General features: G+C 39.7%; 1 long non-coding RNA gene across 1 annotated transcript; it reads left to right on the top strand.

Moving 5' to 3' along the window:
* The first annotated feature begins 20,534 nt into the window (after positions 1 to 20,534).
* LOC133467964 (uncharacterized) lies at positions 20,535 to 24,112 on the top strand. The gene is made up of 3 exons (XR_009785413.1): positions 20,535 to 20,837; positions 21,879 to 21,938; positions 22,666 to 24,112. It is a non-coding gene; the product is annotated as an uncharacterized LOC133467964 (long non-coding RNA).
* The last annotated feature ends 872 nt before the right edge of the window (positions 24,113 to 24,984 follow it).

The following is a 24,984-nucleotide window of genomic DNA, read 5'->3' on the forward strand; positions in this document are numbered from 1 at the left end:
ATTTTCATACATTTATGTGAATGCTGAGAGACGCTTTCAAACTAATCATTGCAGTCCACTGAAAAGCATGTTTTCTAAATCATTTTTGGCCATGTACTGTATATTATTGGACACCAATGTAATGCTGAAAAATGTATTATACTGTATGTAAAGTTTAGAATAAAGCATTATTAATCTTCCGCTCGTTTTCATTGCACCTAATATCAACACCAGAGCTCAATGTATTAAAACTCAAATTAAAATCAAATCAATAAAATAAAAAAGTGTATCTTGTTCAGGACAAGTATGGTAATACTATTATGAGCGTAGTAACTGTTTCAAAATATGGGAGCATCGAAGTTGAGATCATGGATATAATCGTAATGAGGCCGTGACATTGCTTCAAAACTCTTGGTGAAACCCAATCAGATTTCTCAATCTCAGATTGCTTAGTCTCTAGTCGGCATACTTATATGGTGTGTTGTATATTAATCTTCATTGTAATCCTTAATTCATTTCTTTCATTGGCAAAATGCTTGCCTACAACTCCTCGCAGCATTCTAAAGCAATGAAACCAATAATATCATGAAATTGTCCCATAGAATAGTTTTATCACACTTGGTCACACTTAATAATGTGTTAGGCATGACTCAATGTGACATGTTGTGTCAACATGTGACTGGGTTCATTTTGTGATTGTGTAATGAGTCACTTTCCACAGGTGAAGATCTTGATCACTTTCATGTATCCTCAACTACAAAGACACACATTATGTCTGCAAGCATTGTGTCTTTGTGTGAGATAGGGTGTGTGTACTTTGAACAATTTTTGAACGAGAGTTACTGTACTGCCTTGAATGTAAGTTTGTACAAGCACAGACATGTTCATTACGGCTCTACATCATTTTATCAGCTCCTGTGTAATCTTACCAGTGTCACCAACAATGCGCAAGTCTTCAGGTACCGATAACCATTGTAATACTGCTAAAACTGTAGAAAGAATGACACTGAGTTGATTATGAGCCTTCACCAAGGCAGAACAAGATCTAATCATTCATTTTCTATAGCACTTGTCCTATCAGGGGCACAGGTGACACTTCACTTAACATGCATGTTTTGGGGATGTTGGAGGAAATCGAAGTATCCATAGATAAGCAAGGGAAGAACATGCAAACAACACCACACGAGCATATGAACCTAGAACCTCTCGACTATGCATTGGACAAGTTAAACATTTGTGTTGTTACACTTGAGACCGATCTGTCTCGAGACCACATATTGAAGGTCTTGGTCGTCTTGGACTCGACTCCCAAAAGTCTTGGTCATGTCTCAGTGTTAGACTTGCCAGACTGAGACCGGTCAAGACCAGCACTGATCTGCTATTCTTCAACTTCAACCCCACCATGTACATGTAGGTCACAAAATGCTGCAATCTCTTATGTTTCTTTAATGCAACCAAGCTCTTCTTTAAATTTTCATTTTTAAAAACAGGATTTTTTTTTTCGCTAGAATTTAATTGGAAAGAAAATTGTTAACATTTGAGATTTTTGCATCTTCTTCTTTTGTCAGATGTATTTAAAAGAAAATTGCAGTTAAAGACAGAATGAATGAAGAAAAATGAAGAAAATTAAATCGAGAATGCTCCTTAACTGTTAAAACTTGCCATGGTTTTTAAAATACATTTTTATTGTTTTGTCTCGGTCTCGGCTTGTCTCGGTCTTGGTCTTGTCTCTGTCTCTGTTTTTTTCTCGGTCTTTGTCTCGACTCGGTCTCGACTCCCAAAGGTCTTGGTCTCGTCTTGGTCTCGGTGAGTTCTGATCTCGGCCAAGTCTTGGTGCTGGATAATGTGGTCTTAAGCGCAACACTACAAACCACTATTCTGCCGTGATGCCCAGAACAGACCAATGACCAAATTGTACACTTTCATAGATACCAAATTCCTGCAAGATTCAACGGTAATGTTAACTCACTTTTGAATAATCATAGCTTTTGATGTGTACACATACAGCAGGTAATACAATCATGCAGTCAGATATTGTTATAAGCAGAGGTGGGTACGCGGTACAATTACTCCGTTACATTTAATCAAGTAACATTTGCCATAAACTGTACTTGTCAGAGTACTTTAAATGCACTGTACTTTTTACTTTTACTTGTGTATTTATGTGAAGAAGGATCGAGACTTCACCTCCGTTACAATAATCGACATGCCGTTCGCTGCTTTTATTTATTCATTCTTGTGTTTGTGCATCTATTTTTTGACTCCATCTTCGACTTCTGCATAGGGTGCCTGTTGCGCCAATCAAACGGGATCACCAATGTCATTTGACTCCAATTCACCAATCAGACGACACAAGGCATTCACATGACTGCACACAGAGCCGTCGCGAGCCAATCAAAATGACTCATTTTAGGGGCAAAATACAGACGTGCGACTGTTTATTTTACAGACTCCCAAAAACTTGATTACATATATATATTATTCTAAAGTAACAGTACTCTTACTTGAGTACAATATTTGGCTACTTTACCCACCTCTGGTTATAAGGGAGAAATGTAAAGCCATTTTTTTGTGTTTGGATTTTGAACTGTCTTGCACCAAAGCCTATGACGTACTGCTTACTTACTAGTCCTGAGAACCATCGCACCTTCTGTTAGTCGTCCTCTATGAAGCTGGAAGTAGCCTGCTTATTTACAAAAAGATGGACAAACAAACACAAATCAAAATCTCTGTAAATGTTTCGCAATATAGAAAACAGATAGCAGGGCCAGGTGAGGCACAGCAGCATTGGAGACTCTAAATTGCCCATAGGTGTGAATGTGAGTGCGAATGGTTGTTTGTTTGTATGTGCCCTGCGATTGGCTGGCGACCAGTTCAGGGTGTACCCCGCCTCCTGTCCGATGATAGCTGGGATAGGCTCCAGCATGCCCGCGACCCTAGTGAGGAGAAGCAGCTCAGAAAATGGATGGATGGATGAAAAATAAGCCCACCACCGCCAACCCCCTGAGGAGAACCAATGTTTTTAACCACACCTCACACGCAGGAATGACAAACTGACAATCAGATGTGATGAATTATGATGATATATGTACGTAGCTACTTTCGCTCAGTAGTATTAATGGCCATTGAAGAAAATATCAGGCACAAATGGGGGTTCGCTATCTTGTCAAAGTCAGTTGAAAGAAAAAAAAAATCTCGGATCGCAACTGCTTTTTAACAAGTGACATCCTTTCAACTCTGCAGCTTAGTACTAAAACTTGATACTGTCACCTGCTAGGCATCAACCTTTTAATACCCTAAACAGGCAGTTTCACAGTTTTCCACAATAATCACAACCTTCTTTGGAATTTGTCAGACGAGAACCATTAAAACCACAAAGTCTTAACATACAGTATATTCTAAATCTCGTTATACTCTGTTTGTAACAGAGTGAACATTTATGTGCAACAAGGTTTATGCGAAAGCTACTGAATACTGATCCAATTTCCCCTCTGAATTTGGTGATGCAATGCGACATGAGCCATTAAATGTTGTGGTCAGAGACTCTTTTAAACCCGCTAAAACGTACCACTGCACTGCCAGGTGCTGCCTAGGGTAATTTGACAAAAAGAGCGGGTTACTCTCTTCAGCATGTTGTATACCTGCAGTGTATCAAGTAGCAAAAAAAGCCATAGTGAAAACATGAAGCTGTAAACACACACTCTTATGTAATCACGTTTGCTCAACCCAGTGTGCTCTTTAAATGCATGTGTGTGGCTTGGCATACTTATGCATGCGCATATTCCTGCACATGGGAGCCATATAAATGGCAACGCATTCACCCCCCTCGCCGCCTTTTCGACGCTTGTTATTTACAGCCCCATAGGAACTCTGCAGCTACATTATACCCATTTCAACTCATTCTGATTGAAGAAAAGAAGCTATGACTTACAGGCACACGTGTTTCTTGAAAGAGGTGCCGTAAAACAAGAAAAAGGAGAGCAAGGGAATCATAACACACTCTGCAAAGAAAAGAGTGATCTTAATTGCCCTTGAGTCCTTTGAATGTAAGGAATTCACAGCAAGGGGTGAGGGAGAGCGCTGTTTACCAGCCCTGCGTCGGTCGTTGTGCACCATTGATGTGACACGTATGAACTCATACACACACATTCACATGTGTGCACAAACAACCTAAGGATATGCAGGCATGCACACACATACACACAACAGGAGATCTTTTTCGTCAGCCCGTAACAATTCATCATCTTCTTTGGTCTAGCTTGCATGTTGCTCACACCAATTAGCAGCTACCAGTTCAGACATCCGCCTTGTAACCCCCACAAGTCTCTACCAGGCGATGCTGCGCGATGACAACCATATGATGTTTTTTCTCATATTTATTCAACAGCACAATGTACCATGCATTTATTTGGGCCATGACAAATATAAGGGAGGAGGTCTTTATTGTACGATTGCATTTTACTAATAATCTTACATAAATATAGAGTGCTTAATAAATGTAATAAATCACCAACCATAAGGTTTATGCCACAGCTGCCCTAAACAACATTGACAATGATCAAAACCATTATCATGGTTAATATACCAGTATGCATACACTCTTTAACCCAAATTATTTTTTGGGATACTAAATGCAATTACTTTTTATCCTTGAAATGTACTTTTTACAAAAACAACAACAACAACAAAACGAGTTATGCACATTTTTTAAATAAGCTCAATGTATAAATTAAATACATAATTTTATTTACTTGTATTCCTGAACAGGGGGAAAAAAATAGTTTTCGTGGTTGAATGTTATTCTTGATTACATTCTGACAGAAACCAATGGAAACCTTTTTCCACCTTTCTGATAATGGTGAAATTGGATTGGATTTGTTTAAATATGGCCTTACAAGTTGGGCTTTATCGAGTCATGTGTTTTTTTTGGCACATCCTTTACATCTTGCAGATCCATTTAATGTGGAAAAAGATTCATCATGGTTTTTATTTTACATTTTTTACTACAAAGTTGTAAAAAGAAAGTATTTGGGGGGGAAATGTGCACCCTCAAGGTAAGCAGCATGTGGAAGCTCCTCTTCTGTGGATGATCACTTGTCTGGGAGGAGGGGGGCAGCAGCAGAGATGATTTTCATCCAGGATTCAATTTAAGGGTGAATTTTCTGTTTCTATGACCCGACTTGGGCTTGTTTCCATGTGAGATGGCTCAGTGATCACTGTGTGATGGAAAATACAAATAAGACACAAGCTTCTTTCATTGAATACTTTAGGAAGTTTATTTTTCCTGTGTGTGTGTGTTTGTGTTCTCGTACATGCTGGTGGATTATATACTCAATTGACAGTACATACACATACGTAAGGACACAGGGAGGTGTGTTTTCACTTGTAACACTGATCTGGTCAATTTAACTATGGTACTGAGATTACTGTCCCGATCCATTGACATTAACTCTGTAGTTAAACTGATATTCAGTTTGCTGAACAACAACAACTGATGTTCCTAAAATACCGGTGGGACAAATCAGCTGTGTAGTTACTGTAAGTGTTTACGAAGAGGACAAATGTGAATTCGGCATTCTATCGTGCAGTAAATGACCCAAAATAGAGAAGTCAGAAGTCCGAGTGAGCTGCTGATGACTGTGATTTTGAAACAGGATGCTCCAAAGCAAATGGGAGGTAAAATGCTATGCTGCTGTGTAATGAAATGTTCTTTATGTACACTGTAAGACATTCCTTCAAATTCTACAGTTATTTACCACATACCGCAGTAAAATACTACTTCTTCCACAAACCAAAAGAGCTCCCATTTTCCCTTATGTGACTCATCAGCACGACAATGAATAAAAACATTGATTTAAAGAGCGCGTATTTTGTCTATTTAGAATGCCATAGTGTGACTCTAACATGGACTTAGTATAAAAGTGTCAATTTCATTTAAAAAAAAACACCTTGGTTTGGTCATACGAGTGTCCAGAAAAGTCCCCTCTGACAGCTTCTTCTGTTTGACCCAGTTTTGTATCTGGTTTGTCCATATTTGGATAAAACCGACCCCCTCCTCTGACTGGTTGCCTCCGTGTAGTAGACCCACTTGTGAGAGCAAACCTTTGTTTTGTTGACAGCGCTGGCTCTGGAGCAAAAAGGGGAGGCGGAGATCTTTGCTAATGACGTAGATAAACCCGAGAAATTCTAATTGTCTGATTTCAGGCCTCTCAGCAGAAAAACTTCTGGAACTCAGGAGTGCGTGGATTATTTTAATTCATATTTCATATTTACTGAGGCACCATAGAGACAATATTACATCACAAATACTAGAGAAAGTTGGTGTGGCAGAATATGTAACCTTGAAATAAAAATATATTAACTCTCTGTTTATAGTGTGCAACGTCAACCAAAAGCCCATGATGCAGTGGAAACTATTTAATTAACTTTATTTAATTAAAGTATAATCACTTTACAGTATTTTAATGTTTGGTATGTGGTAAATAACTGTAGAATTTACAGCAATGTCTAAGTGTAATGTAATATTTGTGCCCAGCATGGCTTCACAGTGTTTAAGCATTTCAATGTAAATAACAAGATGCATATATAACAAGAGACAATATGATAATACAGGAAAGAGACTGATCAAAAATGTATTGTGTAGAAATACTGAACACTAATGATGTGGCACCATTGCAGAAAAACATTGTTGTATATGCTTTATTATATACTGTACATGTCGGTTTGGTTTCCATGGGAGAACGCTCATTGTTGAGGTCAAGAGACAGGAGCCAATTGTCACCTGCCAAGTGTCACCTGATTCAGGTAAGCTAATCAACTAGTATTGAGAGCAAATAATGATTCACAGCGCGTGTATAAATACGATTTATCAAGTGGTGCATGACTGCAGAATCCAATTCAGATTTCTCAACCCTCACTTTTTTAAGTTTTGTTTTTGTTTTTTGTTTTTTACAGTAACTTGCCAGTAAGCTCCTGTAAGAACCCTATGGAATGTCTAACAGTGCACCAAAACAAGGGTCAATACCAACTGTTGAATCAGCTGTTTGGCACAGGAAGTAAGAAAATTGTGAAAATATGGCATATTTTATATGGGCACAGTGGAGAAAATCATTAGTGCTGCTCACAAATATGTCTTACAAATTGGGCCTAATTTAAAGTGAAATAAAAAGGAACTTGAATGGTATAAACTCTATTGGCAAAAATATATTTTAAATATGAAATACTTCACTCTGACTGTGTGCAGTGTGCAGTTCATCTGTATAATTTCACTTTGCGAATTGAACTACCTCATAAAAGATTTACACTATTCACGTGTGAGCATAATCGACGTGACCGTGAGCATGATTGACATGAACTCATGAATGCCAGTGATGTGTGCGAGAATGTGATTGACGTGCTCGTGTGAACGCATTTGAGTAGTGTTAATCTGAGTGTTTGATTAGTCCGTATAAGAGCAAGACTCATTTGTATGAGTGTTTGAGTAGTGTTAATGAGAGTGTTTGAGTAGTGTTAATAATAGTGTTTGAGTAGTCCTTATGAGAGCAAGACTTGTGCGTATGAGAGTGTTTGAGTAGTGTTAATGAGTGTTTGAGTAGTGTTAATGAGAGTGTTTGAGTAGTGCTTATGAGAGCAAGACTTGTTAGCATGAGAGTGTTTGAGTAGTGTTAATGAGAGGGTTTGAGTAGTCCTTATGAGAGCAAGACTCGTGCGTATGAGAGTGTTTGAGTTGTGTTTATGAGAGCCTTTCAGTAGTTTGTGTGTGTGTGAAAGCATTTGAATAGTAAGTGTGAGTGAATAGTAATCCTGAATAATGTCCTTAACAGCCCCTCACACGTGTGTGTGGTGTCATGCTGACAAGCTCAGCAGTGTTTCCACCCTGTAAGTGATGTTGTCATCCTGCCAGCAGCAAAACAGGACCCAGGCCAGGCCTGGGAGGTACAGCCAGTAAAATGAAATACAGCTACATTCATGAGAAAAAGCTTGCCGATATCAGATCAATTTACAGAGCTTATTCTACCTCATTACATTTATGACAGTCTAATCATACTATGCAATAAGCACCAAGAAATTCAACCATTTTCTCTCGCTTTCTCTCACCAGTCTGCATTTGTTTTTTAGATGACTTTAGCTAATTTCTGTTTAGCTATAATATTAAATTGTACATAAAAATGATTTGGAAAAATTCTCACTTTTTGAACCATATGTATTTGTTGTTATTACGTTATTTTAGGTCATTCATTAATCTTAGCGTACTATAGCTGTGTTGTCAGCCTTCACCTTTCATCCTATTGTTAAACCCAAACAGGAAGTAGCACATTTGCAGCATGTTGGTGCTTGACCAGTTTTTGTTCAAGTATTCAATGTATACTGTGCGTTTAGTATATTATGCGCACATGTAGTTACATATTCTGCAAAAGTGTATGAAAAATATATTTTAAGGACAATTTCCTATATATATGAGATTTTTCCCACCATTGAAAGAAGAAGGTTTGGGATTAGTAGTCTTCCCTTAGTTTATTTTAAATTCCATAAAAATAAAATATTTTCCACACAGAAATGACAGAATAAAATACTGAAAAAAAGATACTACCTTATACCTATCAAGAAAGTAATGAGAAGTCTACATTAAGCACATGAGGCCTCGACTATAAGGGCTTCGGCATTTGTTGCCCTTCTAGATTAGCCTCCACCTAGTTATAGAGTTAAGGGCCCTGCTAAAAGACAAATCACAGGCAGAAATCAAGCATCCAAATGAAAACAAACATGTAAAATGTATACTTATTTGAAAAACAATGATAAATCACAATCATAACATAAACTTCCATGGTTGTAGCTTGTAAAAATAATTTTTAGGCACCCTATGCCTTGCCCGAACATGGTACAACCCTAGTCAACTTTTTCTGTGTAAGGCTTTGGTTAAGTCCCTTACTGGTTCAGCTCAACATGCCTGCACTTCTGAGACAAAGGAAATCCCATGGTCTGGTAACGCCACTATGATTTTTAAAATATTTATTATTAGAGCAAAGATATTCCAGGATAGACAAAAGAAAACTCCAGTTAGCACTGCTTGGTTTAGCACATGCCTTAGCTTAGCACATGCTCAAGAGCAGCGATACCATTAATTTAGTTACGCGTTACCCTAATATGACCACTTTTGGGGGTAATGAGTAATCTAACATGACTATTTCCAGAGCAGTAATCAGATTAAAGTTACTTATTCAAGTCACTGTGTCATTTTCCTTCATAAAAGGTGTTAGAAATATTCTAGCTATTCGAGTTTATGATTGTTGTTGCTTGTTTGATTCCAAATTAAATGTTCCCATCCATCAAAATCCAAATTATTCCACTATTTTTATGGATAACAGGTCAAAATGAGTGTGACCTGTTTTAAATTTGACATCTATGCAGTTTAGATTATGAGTAATCTAACATGACTATTTCCAGAGCAGTAATCAGATTAAAGTTACTTATTCAAGTCACTGTGTCATTTTCCTTCATAAAAGGTGTTAGAAATATTCTAGCTATTCGAGTTTATGATTGTTGTTGCTTGTTTGATTCCAAATTAAATGTTCCCATCCATCAAAATCCAAATTATTCCACTATTTTTATGGATAACAGGTCAAAATGAGTGTGACCTGTTTTAAATTTGACATCTATGCAGTTTGTCTATTGAATGCAATAGCCTTTGAACCCCAAATCGCTTCCAAACGACAGCATTTTAAATCGCCGTCGTTGTGATGTAGTTCCGTCATCAAGTACCTGCCCACTTCATGGCTGCTACACTCCAAATCCTCTTGGAAAAAAAATGTCTGCGTGAGAACGCACTGTTTTGTGCAAAGCTTTTCATCACCTGCCAAACTCAGGCGAGTTTAGGCATAAATAGCTTCAATTAATTTTTTTAGAAATTCCTAAGCATTTTTTAACCAAAATTGTGCTGTGTTTGGGCCCATTTCATGGATGGATGACTTCAGAAACAGAAGCTTTCACATTCTGCTACAACAGTGTTATTGGGCACGTCAAGTCTGGACTAAGTTTTGGCATGCGTGTTTCATGGGGGCTGACGTTACGCAATGCCCGCGCCTGTGGTCGGCCTTAAAGCTCATTTAATGCAGCTTCAAGTTACCCACAAATATTTATGTATAGGTTCATGTTGGTCACTGATGGTGTAGTGGTATACTCGCCTGACTTCTGTGTGGGCAGCATGGGTTCCGTTCCCAATCAGTGATGGTGTGAATGTGAGTGCGAATGGTTGTCCATGTCTATATGTGCACTGCGACTGACTGGCGACCAGTTCAGGGTGTAGTCCGAGGTCAGCTGGGATAGGTTCCAGCGCCTTGCAACCCTAACCAGGATAAGCGGTGTTGAAAACGGACGGATGGTTCATGTTGATGGCATTCTGTAACTTGCATTGAGTGGATTGCCAAGTAATGTTTACAGCTGTACACTTTCATACTGTGGATAGTTCATAATACTGCCATTCGGCAGATGCTGAATGTAATTAATAAAGTAACTTGTAATCTAACTTGGTTACTTTTGAAATCAAGTAATCACTAAAATAACTAAGTAAAGTATCTAAGTTACTTTTCCAGGTAACTGTGGTGACACTGCTCAAGAAGCGTGGGTGCAAGCCTATGACAATACTACTTGCAACAACTGTCACTGTAGCGTATATTGGTTTAAATAAAAATTTTATTAATTTGGAAAAATATACGAAGGAAGGTAAACGCCTACATTCACTTCCGGTTTAGTCCGATAGATGTTTAACGTCAGAATCAAACTAATTTCTCGTCTCGTAAAGGGACACTACGTCTCTCTTTATATGTATAAAATTTAGGAGAAAGCGACAACAAACCTTGTATCAGTCTCATAATCTAAAAGTTGCTACATTTTATGAAATACGAGCTCCAGATGACAGAGGTTTACTTAAACTCAAAACACACACAAAACACAATCAAGAGTGGAATTTTATAGAATATTTAATTAAATCTACGAGGGATCGATAGGGAAACACAAAGAGGCTAACTACAGGAAGAAAATAACACTAATACTGGTGAAAGAAGAGGGGGGGGGGGAATAGGTGTGTAAAAAAGGGAACTAGAACATTGTATGTTGGAGTAAAGTTGAAAACGTGAGCATATAATTCGTCCAGTCTGGATGAGAGAGAGAGAGAAGACAAAGTTGGGATTTTGTGTGAAGCTAGTAATTTCCCCGAAATTATTAGGCACTAATATTGTACAGTCTGGCAACCACTGCTGTGTTACTCACGAATGTAGATCAGATGGTCTTTGGGAGTAGTCTTTCTGCGGAAGTCTCAGGAGGTGAGGAGGTAGGTTTGGTGGACGAAAAAGATCCACAAAAATAAAACAAAACCAGCTGGAAAAAGGGAAAGAAGTTGTTCCTCACGCATTCTGTGGTAGGTTGCGACCGTTTCTCTTCCTGCCTTTTCAGGGACTCGCGAGCAAGTTCAGAGCGATCACGCTTGGCTGGAAGCGTACCTGGTATTTTCAGTAGCAGCTGCTCTGATTGCCTTGCGGTGGCCCACGTAGAGGCTGCATCCCTCAGACCCGCGGTTACCGGGCCTCGTGCCCGAACAAAAGGAAGGGTAGGGCCAAGGGCCACCCCATAGCAGGGGAGATGATAGCAAGAGCCAAGGCAAGAGCGAAGAACCAAGAGAGCGAGGCGGCGGGAGTCACCGGTTAAATACCCAGGGGGCGTGTCGAAGAGGAACGATGACCAGCCAAGACCACACCCATCAGCTTGAATCTAGCCTACAATTTTCACCCATGAAATGGGTTAAAAATCATATATTAATAGAAAATACTCCAAACTATGTACTCTTTACTCATAGATCAAGCATATAGAATAACTGTTTAAACTTTAGTCTTGGCAAATCAACTGCTTATGGTTCAATCATATTTCATGCTCCTTGGGGTTTCAAATCAGGACAAACAGTTCTCAAAGTCTTGCAGCTGAACCGGTAAAGTTGACACACTGACACAGACATCAACGCATACATTTGGAATATTTGTGCAGAGTTTGTGAAGTATCAAGATAGACATTTTATCATCAGTTAGAACCCTGAATGGAAGCCCACGGGTTGCAATACTCTCAAACGCCAGTGGGTGGCGCCTCACATGCATGTTTTAATATTAAGCAAACAGTTCGTTGTTGTATTTGCTGTATAGCGAAGCAGCCTGGAAGAATGCAGCCCATGACGTCGGGGGAGGTTCTGGCAACTGGTTCAGCGTCACAACAGTCACCTTTTTTTTTTTTTTGCATTTAATGGTTCCCCCTACAGTTTTAAAGTGATATATTTTTACTAATGTGCTTTTATGAATCACAAGAAATATAAATATTACCTTACCTTTTAGCAAACATCTACCCACCTGTATACCCAATACACCGTATCCAGTTATTCAAACTGAATGAAATTGAAGCATGTTGGGAGAAATGAGCAATTCAACATTACAGCCATAAACTGTCCATTCCACTGAAAACATACAAATCCCATTTCTGCTGGTATGTCCCAGGGCTCTGTCCTAGGACCCGCTTCTCTTCATTCTTCTCTAAAACCAAACATTCAGCCTCCTCCAATTTTGTCATACCCGAAGGTACACACAAACATACAAACACCCTAAAAATGTATTCCCATTTATCCATCCAGCCATCCATTTGCTTTACCGCTTATCCTCACTACGGTCGCGGGCTGCTGGAGCCTATCCCAGCTATTTTAAAGCGGGAGGCGGGGTACACCCTGAACCGGTCGGCAGCCAATCGCAGGGCACATAGAAACAAACTACCATTCACACTCACATTCACACGTACGGGCAATATACAGTCTTCAGTCTACCTACGACACATGTTTTTGGGATGTGGGAGGAAACCGGAATACCCGGAGAAAACCCACCCAGGCCCCCGGTCCCCAGAACTGTGATGCAGATGTGCTAACCAGTCGTGCACCGTGACGGCTATTCCCATTTAGTCGTATGAAAAATCCAATTGTATATTTCCAAAATTCCCCCCGAATAAACCTCCCAATGAAATGTTCTGTGGCTTTAACCCTTGTCCCACTGTAGTGCCTTACAGTTAATTGTCACCAAACTTAGCAGTTTCTTTCAGCCCAGTGGTGCCTCTTAAAATTTCTCCCAGCCTAAAACCATACTCTAGACCAGGGGTGTCAAACTCTTTTTTGTCTCGGGCCACATGGTCGTTATGATTTCCCTCAGAGGGCTGTTAGAACAGTGAAACGAAACCATACAAATGTTTAATCATCACCAAAACATTATTACCATTACACAACAAATTGAGGGATAACTAGTTTTGAAATCAGAAGACAAGGATGATAGTTTGTTCAAGTATTGTTTAAGTTACTGTAGAAGAAGGGTTTGGTAACAGAAAATGCAATATCTCAACATTATTGTTTATTATTATGACAGTTTGGAATTTGGGTACAGATTTTAGCAAAAATCACGGAAGTTGACGAACATGATTTGCTTTTGCGGGCCACATAAAATGATGTGGCGGGCCGCATCTGGCCCCCGGGCCTTGAGTTTTACACCCATGCTCTAGACCTTTCCATACACTGGGCATCTATTGTATGTAAATAAGCAACTCATGTTAAAAATGTCATCATGGCTTTAAAGAAGATTTGCATTAAATATGTCATTTACCAGACCAACTACTTAAGCACACCACTGTTCTCTGAATGGCCCAGATTACAGTAGTCTTCCTAAAGACCATTTGGAGCACGCCACGTATTTGTACTGTATATGAATCTAAGCAACATTTCCTAAAATTAAACAAAACAAACATTGTTTTCCTCTTTCTCTTTCCTGTCTTCATGATGATATAAATGCATAACATCTGGTTTCAATTTGAGTTAAGATGGTGATTGTCTGTACGTCTGTCTGACTCAGTGTGTGTGAGCGTGTGTGTGTGTGCATGTGAGTGTGTGTTTGTGCGTGTGAGCGTGCAGGGGGAAAAAGCTAGTAAAACTAGTCAATTCGTTAGTAAATCAGTGAATAATAGTATACTCATTATAGGCTTACCACAAACCTCAGGAACCAAGTCGAGAAATAATAATCACAAGGACTGACTTAATAATGACCTATTTAAAGCCATTTTATGTGTTACCGAGGTTCAGTGTTGTTGAACTGAACTTAGTTCATTTCTGCCTGATGAACGTAATTGAGAACACACTCATTCCGGTTTACGAACAAAAACTAATTTTCAATCAAGAGTGCCAGGTTTTGTTAGGGACCTCCAGGACAAATCGGGAGGGAGGCGGGGTGCACCCCGAACCGGTAGCCAGCCAATCGTTTTTTATTTTATTTTTATTTTGCACATTGTTTTTGTTTTAATTCCTCATTTTAAAAAAGACCACCAAAGACACCAGTTTTTCCTCATGTTTTTGAGATTCTAGGGTGAAAGCTGTATCTGGCTACTGGTGTGGACTGAATGGGTGGCAACAATGGGAAAATGAAAACCCAGTATTTTGAGGGTAATAGCCCGTCAGCAACATTAAGAAGCAAGAAAAAAAATAACTATGAACTAGTTAATTTTTGGAGTGGTGAATTTAGTTAAAACTTTTTGAATTATGAACTATGAACTGAACTAGTACATTTTTAAAACGATGAACTGAACTTTGAACTAGTTCAAGCAGAAAATGAACTTTTCCCAACACTGCCGAGGCTGAAACCAGTATTCATAAGAGTGGCACTGTTTTTGTGCTGTTGTGTTTACGATTGTGTAATTTTCATCCTTTTGTGTGGGGGGAAAGTACTTTGGGCAGTGTTGCCATCTGCAGAATGTCCCAGATCCTATGACAAAGGAAAGTCAATAAATATCTCAGACAAGCAAGCGAAAGCATCAAAACATTCCTGCTATTGATATCTGTTATTGTTTCAATTGTGTGCTTCTTCTGATTTATCATCTTCTTTTTCTGTATCCACACATAATATTTTGTTTGTCCTAGTACAGTCATTATATTCTTGGTCCAAAATTTGTTTCTAACAGCATGTGAGGAACAGCATGTGAGGAAATTCTTACATAGAGTGGCCTGTAGGAGCAAATGTTCTGCAAACGGCCATATGTTACATAGCAGGAATGACCCAAAATGAAAAACACACAAGCACATAAAACAATTACAAAAGAAAAAGGCTGCAAAAATAAAAATACTGAAATCACAGAAAACAACAGCAAATGAAAAATGCTGCAAACACACAAAAAAAACACACAAATCCCAAAACAACTGCAAAGGTGAAATTCTGCAAGTTCACACCACGCACAACGGAAGTCTGCTAGGCCACTAGGGGGCGCGGCCTCCAGGACGCACCAGTCCTGTGAGGCCAGAGGCACCACAGATATGCCTAGGTAGATAAGGCATGCACATTTTGGGCTCCATGCTGATGGCAACGCTAAGCTAGGGAGGTCAAAGTTGTCAGCGCATTCCACATGTGTGGATGACAAGAAAACCAAAAGACCAAGAATGGTACATTGTGCTGCATACGGTTGCGTTTTTTGCTTTTTATCAAATGTGCGTATTGATAGCATACGCTTCGGTGTTGAAAAAACAGTAACCCTCATGAAAATCGTTAGGCTAAGGGCGTTGCAGCAAGGCGAGGATCTTCTTGCTCTCAAGCAGCCCAGAGTCTCAATGAAAAGGTACAGTATTTACTATTTACTAGTATATTATCTACTGTCAAGTGACGCATATGTGATATCACATACACCAGGGGTGTCCAACTCATTTTTGTCGAGGTCCACATTGTAGTTATGGTTTCCCTCAGAGGGCCGTGTGACGTTTACTTGCATCATCATATTATTACATATACACAATAAGTTGAGGGATATGTAGTTTTGAAATCAGAAGTCAAGGATATTTGTTCAAGTTACTGTAAAAAGGATTCAGTAACAAAAAATAAATACTCTTGCAAAATGTCAACATTTATTACATATGACAAGTTGAAGTTTTAGTATGGATTTGAGCAAGACCCACGGAAGTTGACACTGTTGATTTGTTTACACGGGCCACATAAAATGATTTGGCAGGCTGGATCAGGCCCCCAGGCCATGTGTTTGACGTGTAACATACACTGAGCATACAAATACACAACTGTCAACACTGGTGCAGTTGTATTGGCAGATTGTTCCTTCATGGCGGTTTATTACATTTGGTAGCTAAGGATATTTGATTTCAGAGGTTTTCCTCTCTTTGTTTCGCAATTAGGAGCCAAAAATAATTGTCACTTAAACTGAGTAGTGTAAATAATAATTGTGCTTATTAAAATTTAACACAAACTTGACAGGTATGGTCTCTTTTTACATAAAAAAAAGTATTTTACAGGAAAAATGTTGCATTTGAAAGCCTATGTACTCATGATCACCTCAACTTTCTATGAATTGCTGCTGGAGGCATCCTGCGATGAAAGTCTGGGGGTGTCTGGAACCACGGCAGAGCCCTGCCAAGTCATTGTAATGTTAAAACAACCGCTGCATTCTTTGCACCAGCACAAGCACAGAGCCAAGTTTGGAAAGTTACCCACTTATTTCACCAGCTCCAAAAGTGTCTTGGAGCAAAGAAGATAAGAGTTCTCTAAAACTGATGACAGCTTTTTATAATGACTGAGTGTCAAGAATTGAGCAAACCCATGCAGCAATTAGGTTGAGAGCTCAAAGATTTTTATATCCTCGTAACTGCATTGTCTTATCTACATTTATAATGTGAATCAACATCTCTATGCAGTTTATCTAGATAAGTACACAATCTAGATACATAAAGCCATAAAGTTTAATGATATATTGTGCCAGTGTTTCAACTAAATGACAAACCAAAGAAAAAATTTGCCGTAAGTACTCATTTTTTCTCTCCAGCAAAATCTTTAGAAAATATGTATTGGCAGATTAATTGAGGGCTATTCCTTTTACAGATGAGGTTTTTAAATATTTTTAATTCAAGATAATGATTACCCTCATTACAACTATTCAAAGTACAACCCCAATTCCAATGAAGTTGGGAGCAAAATATAGTGCACAATTTAACCCACATTTAAAGCAACTAAACATAAAACAAAAAGTCAGGGAATGTGTGTTTGGTACATATTTGATCTGTTGTAACAATACTCATGTTTTTTGCCATTCGAATTCCTTTTTATTTCCCTTTAAATGACAATTTGTAAGAAATATTTGCGGGATGAGCAGCACTAATGATTTTGTCCACTGCGCCCATGTACAACCCCAATTCCAATGAAGTTGGGACGTTGTGCTAAACATAAATGAAAACAGAATACAAAGATTTGCAAATCATGTTCAACCTATATTTAATTGAATACACTACAAAGACAAGATATTTAATGTTCAAACTGATAAACTTCCACATTCCAAAAAAGCTGACACAGGGTCATGTTTACCACTGTGTTACATCACCTTTTCTTTTAACAACATTCAATAAATGTTTGGGAACTGAGGACACTAATTGTTGAAGCTTTGTAGTTGGGATTCTTTCCCATTCTTGCTTGATGTACAGCTCCAGCTGTTCAACAGTCCGGGGTCGCCGTTGTCGTATTTTACGCTTCATAATGCGCCACACGTTTTCAATGGGAGACGGGTCTGGACTGCAGGCAGGCCAGTCTAGTACCTGTACTCTTTTACTACAAAGCCATGCTGTTGTAACACGGGCAGAATGTGGTTTGGCATTGTCTTGCTGAAATAAGCAGGGGCGTCCATGAAAAAAGACGTTGCTTGGATGGCAGCATATGTTTCTCCAAAACCTGTATCTACCTTTCAGCATTAATGGTGCCTTCACAGATGTGTAAGTTACCCATGCCATTGGCACTAACACAGTCCCATGCCATCACAGCTGCTGGCCTTTGAACTTTGCCTCCATAACAGTCCGGATGGTTCTTTACCTCTTTGGCCCGGAGGACACGACGTCCACAATTTCCCAAAACAATTTGAAATGTGGACTCGTCGGACCACAGAACACTTTTCCAGTCCATCTTAAATGAGCTCGAGAACCCAGAGAAGCCGGCAGCGTTTCTGGCTGTTGTTGATAAATGGCTTTTGCATTGCATAGTATAGTTTCAAGTTGCACTGACAGCTGTAGCGCCGAACTGTATTTACTGACATTGATGTTGGTTTTTGATGCAGTGCCGCTTGAGGGATCAAAGGTCACGGGCATTCAATATTGGTTTTCGGCCTTGCCGCTTACATGCAGTGATTTCTCCAGATTCTCTGAACCTTTTGATGATATTATGGACCGTAGATGATGAAATCCTTAAATTCCTTGCAATTGTACATTGAGGAACATTGTCCTTAAACTGTTAGACTATTTTCTTATGCACTTGTTTACAAAGAGGGGAATCTCGCCCCATCTTTGCTTGTGCATGACTGAGCAATTCAGGGAAGCTCCTTTTATACCCAATCATGGCACCCACCTGTTCCCAATTAGCCTGTTCACATGGGGGATGTTCCAAACAGGTGTTTGATGTGCATTCCTCAACTTTCTCAGTCTTTTAAACCACCTGTCTGAGCTTTTTTGGAAAGTGTTGCAGCCATAAAATTCTAAGTTAATGAGTTTGCATGTTCTCCCCGTGCCTGCTTGGGTTTTCTCCGGGCACTCCGGTTTCCTCCCACATCCCAAAAACATGCATTCATTGGAGTCTCTAAAATTGCCCGTAGGTGTGAATGTGAGGGAGAATGGTTGTTTGTTTGTATGTGCCCTGCGATTGGCTGGCAACCAGTTCAGGGTGTACCCCGCCTCCTGCCCGATGACAGCTGGGATAGGTTCCAGCACGCCCGCGACCCTAGTGAGGAGAAGCGGCTCAGAAAATGGATAGATGGATGTATTTATGACAGTCCTGATTCTGGCATTCACAGAGTGTTTTTTTTTTTGTTTCAGTTGTGGGTCTCCTGCATAGCCCAATTCAGATATCACTTAAGTCATTCTTCCCACCCAATAACACCAATGACAGTCCATGAGCTGCTTTAGTTGACGCCCAAGTGTGTGCAAGCTCACTGCCACGGTTTTTGCACACATACTCTCAAAGGAACAGAGATGCTGTTTGTCTTATGAGCAACTGTAATTTTCCGACAAATGCCCTTCATGTTTGTCACAATGAGCTTTGAAAAAAGTGAATAATTTAGAGGGCCTGGAAACCAAATGATCCAAACAGTCATAGACTTTACTGCATATGGAAGAAGAAGGCATTAAAACACATACCATGAAAGGCCCTACTCTGCATTCATGCTAAAAGAAAATTGGATTTTGTCAGGCCTTATCCATAGTAATTTGTGCAGCAGGTTTTAAGTATAACTGTCTTACTTTTAGATTGCGATAGCTGAAATCTGGGTTACACTTTGTTCAATTGCCATGACTGTGAAATGAGATTTGCCTCCAAAAAGAGCCATTATAGCAACAAGGACATTCTCTATACCAGTGAATGTCCTCTTTCCTTGACTGAATCGCTGGCATTTTATGTTGTGATTGCCCATGATGTCTACAAAATGACAATCCAAGTGTTAACTGTTCTCCAGGGCGGCTGCAATCTACATGTCAATATAAAAAGGAGAACCCACATTTTCCATCAAACGGCTCAATTCAGGACAGTTGCAGCAGTTTGCTGCGGTGTGATTGGAAGTGGTAGAACCAGCACTGGCTTGCAAACTACTGTGGCTCTGAAGTGCAAAACTCAACAGTAAATAACTAAATAACACAACAGCAATTTGAAACACACGACAGCAAATAACTAATCACAATGACAAATAACCGACCAGGGGTCGGTAGCGTAGCCAAATATTGTACTCATGTAAGAGTGCTGTTACTTCAGAATAATATGACTCAAGTAAAAGTAAAAAGTAGTCCTCCAAATAATTACTTGAGTAAGAGTAAGAAAGTACTCAATCAAAAATACTACTCTGACATGAGTGGCCAGTATTGGGCAACAACAGATATGCAAATAGTCCAGCATGGCAAGACTATTACAGTGAGTGGACAAGTAGAAGAAGAATCACACTTTATTGTCATGAACATGCATGCATGCATGCACATGAAATTTGTTCTCTGCATTTTACCCATCACAGTGAACACATACACATGTTAGTGGAACACACTGGAGCAGGGGGCAGCTGATGCGCCCGGGGAGCATTTCAGGGTATCAGTGTCTTGCTCAAGGACACCACAGCCATGAGTCCGGGTGATGTTGGCGGATGGTCCAGTCGGAGTCTTGAACCTAGGTCCCCCACGGTGGCAGGCGATGATCTTAACCATTGGGCCACAGCTGCCCAACAGTGTTTGGAACAATCACATAACATTTGAAATGTTAAATCCAATAATTAATATTTGTTTTAAACCACAAATTATACTATACTATTATACAAAGATGAAATGCAATTCTAGAGGCGCGGTTTGGCTTCCATTTGGTCAAAAGGGGCCACCTCGCTCTCTGAAGCGGATTAAAAGGCCGAGGCTCTTTGTCTCTCTCTCGCTCTCTCGTTCTCTCGCTCTATCACTCTCTCATTGTTCCACCTGCCGAAGGCCTGGCCCAGTCCAGCGAGCCCCCAACCTCTCACCACGAGGTGCCGGAAGCTGGGAGATGCCGAACTATCCTGCCGCGCTGCCAAGCGTCGACCGCAGAAGGCACCTGCCAACTACCCACCGCTACCCTTTTGGGTGTGGGGCAGTTTACAGACGAGGCTCCGTTGAGAAGCAATTGCGGTGCAAGCTTTCCCTGACCGTGTGGCAAGCATTGCCACTGCCAGCGCGCCGGCCAACCTGCACATGAAATGCGTCTTTTTCTCTTTTCTTCCTTTTCCTGCAGACCATCCCTGGTCGACCCACCTGCCTGAATTGGTCAACACATGTAAGTCAAACTTGCGGTCTACTAAAAGTACCGATTAGTGTATAAAAAAAATAAAATGTACCGGCATTACCAGATAACTAGCAACCCTTTACTGCTCAGTGACTTTTTTTTTGTCAATGTCTTTCTGTCTAGTGTAAATTGACTGGCTGTTGTCGTACTAGAGCGGCTCCAACTACCGGAGACAAATTCCTTGTGTTTTTTTGGACATACTTGGCAAATAAAGATGATTCTGATTCTGATATTTGGTTTTTAAATGAACGAGAACAGGACCCCAGCTACCTGCATGGTCACTACACGCTCATTCTACCAATCTCACATCACAAGTCAGTTTCCTTTGCCAATCTTCGTCTGTAATTTGTTTGTTTTGTGTTTTTCTGTATTGCTTCCCTGTAGATTCCCCATGTTAGATCATTAAATCTTCCATAAAATTCACTACCCGCTTTGTGGTGTGTGGGTTCGAGGAAAGAAACCTCTGGCCGTCTAGAACTCTTATCAAAATTTAAGAAAGTGTAGCAACCTTCAGATTACCAGACTGATAAAAAGGTTTCTCGTCACTTTCCCTAAATTATATCTACATAAAAAGTGACGTGGGCCCCCTTTAACTAGAAAATATTCTACCCATTACTATATCCTATCAGGTATATTTTTTTCTAAATTTATTCTAAAAATCAATACATTTTGCCAAAAGATTTATGTTTCTTGGCAGGATTACTGACAGTCTAATCACAAACAAAGCAAATACTTGTTTTTTTCATTTGAGGATATTGCTTTGAAGTCGAACCTGTTAAAGTCCAAGTGGAAACGACTGACTTTCCAGCCATAATCAAATGTGTCAAATTTTGTACAAGCACAGTGACAAATAGTGATGCGATGTGAGCTAACAGGATTGCGAGCAATATTTCTGGACAACCGACTGTATTGCAACGTAATGAGATATTTGAGGTGTTTGTGGGGCGTTTAAATGTTGCAGCATTGAGTGAGATTTTCATGTGTTATAAAACAGAACTTCTTTTGGGATTCCTGCTTTTCTCTGTCACATAGGAATGTACTGACATGGAGACCTTGTCAAGACTCCAGGATTAGACTTCCAAGAAAGGAAAGGTAGGAGGTCTCTCTCGCTCTCTCTGTCTCTCACACACACACGGACACGCACACACACACACGCGAACACACACATCTTGAGTCTGAGCTTTGTCTTGAAGACGAGACTTTAAACGTTGCCACATGCTACAACTCCAGCAGTGAATAAAAGACACACTGTATGTGTGTACGTGTGTGTGTTTGCGTGCATGAGTGCGTGTGTGTGTTTTCCAGCCATGCTCACGTGGTTGTGTTTATGCATGGCAGAATATACAGCACTGGTACGTTTGCATGTTTTCATCTGCGTGTTGGGGTGTGTGGATTGACTGTGGGCTGTCGTTTTATTATTCACTCTTGACAGCTTAGACCAATAATAAGACTCATTATTTTGCAAAAAACGATTTTTTTCCTGTTTAGAGTCAATATTAAACACACACAGAGACTCACTATGAGGTTACAAACACATTATTACTATACACAAAATGATTATGTAAGGCATGGCCACTCACACAATGTATTTTCCAGAAACTACCATCAAGGATTAAAACTATCTGGTTAGTATTGCAGTTTTGCTCAGCGGTCACACTATTTTCTCCACTTGTGTACAGGCATGCGCATGTTTATGTGCAAGTGTGTACTATCCAGCAGCTTCACACACATTTACAGTACATGAATGCGAGCGCAGCTCCTGACATTTCCAGAAGAAACATTCATCCTGTAAAGTAATCCAACCAACATCTTGTTCCAGAACCACAAAGTGATGAGGAAATCATAACCTGCGTATTTGGAAGACTCATTTTGTGCCATCTGAGGCAAGTCCTGTGGAGATGGTGTGAAAAAGAACAAATGTGGTTTTGTCAAAAGTGGCTCCCACTGTTGTATTATATATTCAAATGAACTCTTTTCAAAAGAGGGATAATATGATTGATGTGCTCCCTTACAATACATGAATCAGTTCATTTAACTGTATTTGTGATTAGTGAGGAACTATGTTTCATGTACCTGAAATATTTCACTGGTGGTCGCATGGGCTAAGGTTAAAATTCATCCAACCATCTATCCATCCATTTTCTTTACCGCTTATCCTCACTAGGGTTGCGGGCTGCTGGAGCCTGTCCCAGCTATCTTCGGGTGGGAGGCGGGGTACACCCTGAACCGGTCGCCAGCCAATCGCAGGGCAGGCGGAAATACAACCCATCAAATTTTGGCATTGATCCAGATAATGGTACAAATCCAAAATGACTGCAATCCAGTAAAATGATAAGGGTAAAGTTGTGATTTTCCAAGCAGTTGGAAGAAAAAAGATAACATTTTAACGAGTAAATGTCGAAATTCCCACACAAACAGCATCCACTAGCTCTCACTCTGTCTCTCTAGAGCAGGGTTGTCAAACTCATTTTTGCTGCGGGCCACATCGTAGTTATGGTTTCCCTCGGAGGGCCGTCATGAGGGCGAACACATATACAGTAAATGTACAATTGCCTCATGTTATTACATATACACACACAAATCGATGAATAACTATATTTGAAACCAGAAGCCAGTAAAAAGTTGTTAATTCAGTTTATTTTGAAATGAGGATTAGTTACAAAAATGTTTGCAATCAACGTTATATAAAAGGGAAGACGATTTGCAATGTTGTTATTTTAGCAAGAAACGTGAAGTCGACGCACTTGATTTGCTTTTGCGGGCCACATAAATTGATGTGGCGGGCCGGATGTGGCCAAATTTGAACAATGACATAAGCATAAGATGATAAGGGGGGAAATACTTGTGCAATTTGCATTTGTAACCTTTTGTGTAATATTTTTTTGAGTATCAGTGAATCTCCTGTAAATTGGCAAGTTCATTTCAAGTCAAGGGTTCTGCTGTGGCTCTTGATACTTCTTGAAACGGAGCAGATATGTGATTTCGGCCATGCAAGCAATAAAAACCTTATGTGTGTGTCTTCTCTCTTTCATCTTATTACACATTCACTTTGATATTTTCCAATGTGTGAGACTGCTGGCAGAAAGTAATAACAAAAGATGTTTTGTAACATTCTCACAAATCCAATTCAAGGTTGCACACAACTGACATTTGATTCACAGCAGACTGTGTGTAGTTGAGGAGCCTAACAGGGAGAGAGTTATAACAGGCAAGTCGCATTAGACCAATTAATACAGTAGAAATGTTTGTATTTGAAACCTGCTTCAAGTCGGACGATGCAAAAAGGGCATATTAATTCAACCCACGTTTATTAGATTGGAGATCATTTTAAAAGATTAGATTACCATTATTTTTAAGTCTTGGAATGTCCAAGTACATCACATAAGAAGACACTGCTTTTTATTGATCAACACTTGTACACCAGACTGATTGTAAGAAACACTATGGGTGAGTGTTTTTGAATGGAAAAAAAAAACACACAATTTCACAAACGGTATGCGGTAGTCCCAATTCAACAAGATGAAAAACACATTGACATTGACAGCTGTTTTGTCATGCTTAAGTGACAGCAGTGAAGTGGTTGTCTTTTACTTCTCTGTCTACAGTGGATACAGAAAGTATTCAGACCCCTGAAATGTTTCACTCTTTGTTATATTGCAGCCATTTGCTAAAATCATTTAAGTTCATTTTTTTCACATTAATGTACACACAGCACCCTATATTGACAGGGGAAAAACAAAATTGTTGAAATTTTTGCAGATTTATTAAAAAATAAAAACTGAAATATCACACAGCCATAAGTATTCAGACCCTTTGCTCAGTATTTAGTAGAAGCACCTGTTTGAGCTAATACAGCCATGAGTCTTTTTGAGAATGATGCAACATGTTTTTCTCACCTGGATTTGGGGATCATCTGCCATTCCTCCTTACAGATCCTTTCCAGTTCTGTCAGGTTGGATGGTGACCGTTGGTGGGCAGACATTTTCAGGTCTTTCCAGAGATGCTCAATTGGGTTTAAGTCAGGGCTCTGGCTGGGACTTTCAAAAACAGTCACTGAGTTGTTCTGAAGCCACTCCTTCAGTATATTAGCTGTGTGCTTCATTGTCTTTTTTTAAGGTGAACCTCCAGCCCAGTCTGA

The sequence above is a fragment of the Phyllopteryx taeniolatus genome, chromosome 1, assembly GCF_024500385.1.
Source record: "Phyllopteryx taeniolatus isolate TA_2022b chromosome 1, UOR_Ptae_1.2, whole genome shotgun sequence".
Taxonomy (NCBI): Eukaryota; Metazoa; Chordata; class Actinopteri; order Syngnathiformes; family Syngnathidae; genus Phyllopteryx; species Phyllopteryx taeniolatus.